The following is a 2659-nucleotide window of genomic DNA, read 5'->3' on the forward strand; positions in this document are numbered from 1 at the left end:
AATAATTCTACTATAGGGTTCTACTAGCCAGAAAGTCCACTATATGAATCCAACAACGGCTCCACTTTAGGAAAGTGGATTATCTCCTCTAGTAAAGATTTATACCATAAGATATCCCATAGAAGGTCACTATGGATTGGAATGAACTGAATGACGGTAGGTATCTCATTGATTGATGGATTTCACAAAAATTGGATGCCGTTCATATACCACAGCTGTATACGATCACCATTACTTTTAGCCATACCTTTGCACCTTTAAATATTTGGGGATTATGGAATAGATGATGATCCAACAATCAAATCAAATCCTCATCTCCATGGAACATGTGTACAATAGCACATATTTAAACAATTACTATTTTTTCAAATGAATGTAAAACAAAATGAAAAGAAATATTAAGAATTGTGAGAATGCTGAACCTCCTGGAAGTGGCTTTGGCCACAGCTGGGCACCAGGCCTGAGAGGGAGAGTCCCCGTAAGGGCGTGGGGAGAGGGGCATGCAGGGTGGAGCAGGTTCCAAACCTCACCCCTGTAGCTATTAGGGTTTACTTTCTGCTCATCCAGAACCAAGGGACCCATGACCAAGTTCTCTGATGCGAAGATAATCTGTTGTGGGTGAGCCCAGGCTACCCAGGAAATGTGATGGCTGAGGAGCCAGCACCAGGGAGGAAGAAGACTGAGGTTTAATTTCAAATTAAGCTAGCGGTTTCACCTGGTTAATATAAGGAGGGCTGGGTGTTTAATGGTAAAGATAACACAGTCTTTGTTAACACCTGTGAAAATATGACAGTTGAGGAAGACATGTGGACGTGTGGCATGTGGAAATGAATATGCAGGACATCTGTCATTCTTTAAAAATAGGAATCCTTCCACATCAAAATAGACTCATTCTGCTATATAATCAAGTTTGAAAATCTCCAAGAATTAGAGACTGTGTCACTGGGGTCCCTTCAAAGTCTTTGGTGTTATAGTAATATATTCTGCAATGGCCATGGTATTGGCCCTTACATATCACTGGAAGAAGTGTGAATTTCATCATGTTGATTAGCTGGATAATAAAGATTCTTTATAATTAACACCATGTTTGTGGGGCCTAGCTTGGTCCATTTGGGATGGAAACCAGAAAATTCTCTATATAGTATGTATCTCCAGTATTGCAAAGTCTGCCAAGCTTATTAGGCAACTTGTTCACATCACTGAGTAAAGTGATATGTTATGAAGATGGACCATCACTGTCTTTGGATCAACAACTGTTGTGGCTACCAAAATGATGCATAGTTTACACTGTTTCTTTTCTTTAGCCCCAGTGGGTTGTATCCATGATGACTTTTATTTTTGTTATGTTGATGTATATACAGTTTTATAATCAGCTTTCCTTTGGTTAGAGCACAGTGCAGATTGACATGAGTGCAGCCCAGAAGAATCCTCTTCCAATTGTACCTTTTGGATTAGCTGCCTTTTGCTGCCACCTAGTTTGCTTTGGGAATACCTCTTCGAACCACCAAAGCTGACAGGATGTTGTTTTTCAGATGTTTGAAACAAAACGTCTATTGAATAATGGCTTGAATAGAAGGCTAAAGATTGAATTCACTATAAGATTGATGAAGTCTTTGTTTTTCCTTATGGTTTGGGGAGTAGATAGATGGAAGAACTTTAAACAAGTGTTTACATCGTCAGAGATCCCAGAAGGAGATGGATTGGAGTAGCCTTAAGACAAGACTGCACCAGTACAACTTGACCATAGAACAACTGAAACAGAAAGCAGACAAGAGAGCAAGAGAGTCAGAAATGTTTGCTATGAAGTAATTCAAGATTATAGTAGGGACTGCTTTCCTTTGAATAAAGGAATCAAAATCTTTTTATGCACTAAAGAACCTCAAATCAGGCTAAAGAAAGGGGGATTATTTTTAGCTACAAGAGGCTTACAATATTGGTTGTGTGGAGACAGCATTCTTGACGATTCCTTTGCAGAAGGTGTTTCAAGAATATGGAGCCGGTTTCCTCCAAACTGTGTGGAAAATTGTTCCTGTGATGCTGACACAGATCTTGCCCCAGGGTGCAAGAAGAAGAACAGCCACTGTAAAATTATTCTTTATGCCCCTTTATTACTTGAAAATTATACCCATTACTAAAGAATTATGTAGTGGAAAAAAGAATTTTTATGAACACCTCACTTCAATCTTAGAGCAAGGAGTTATTTGTGAAGAATCATAGCCTTAAACTGAAACCTAAGCAAAACCAATTATATACGTATATGTATATGTATATGTGTATGTATATAAAAATATATATATATTTATATTATAGAATTATCGAGGCCTTGGCCTTTAGCTGCTCACAGGAGAAGAATGGCAGTAAACTGCTTCTGAAAATCTGCTGGAAGGCCAGCTATGGATTGGTTCTGACTCGATGGTAGACATCAACAAGAGTACATTTATTTTATCTACCTCTATATTATCTCTGTCTCTATCTCTATATCTATCTATATCTGTATATATATATATATAGCTGGTGTCTTAGTGGCAAAAGGCTGTGCTGCAATCCCACAAAATGTCCTCCCATGTGATTAACTGCCTCTGAAACCCTCTGAAGAGTCAGCTATGGGTGGTTTCCAACTTGACGGTAAAACCACCACTATATATGTATATGTATATGT

At 38.5% G+C, this 2659-nt stretch overlaps 1 pseudogene; it reads left to right on the forward strand.

Annotated features, from left to right (window-relative positions):
• The first annotated feature begins 385 nt into the window (after nucleotides 1-385).
• LOC102877335 lies at nucleotides 386-2135 on the forward strand (annotated as a pseudogene).
• The last annotated feature ends 524 nt before the right edge of the window (nucleotides 2136-2659 follow it).

Source organism: Elephantulus edwardii, unplaced genomic scaffold (assembly GCF_000299155.1).
Source record: "Elephantulus edwardii isolate Elephantulus edwardi_28Jun2011 unplaced genomic scaffold, EleEdw1.0 scaffold00021, whole genome shotgun sequence".
Taxonomy (NCBI): Eukaryota; Metazoa; Chordata; class Mammalia; order Macroscelidea; family Macroscelididae; genus Elephantulus; species Elephantulus edwardii.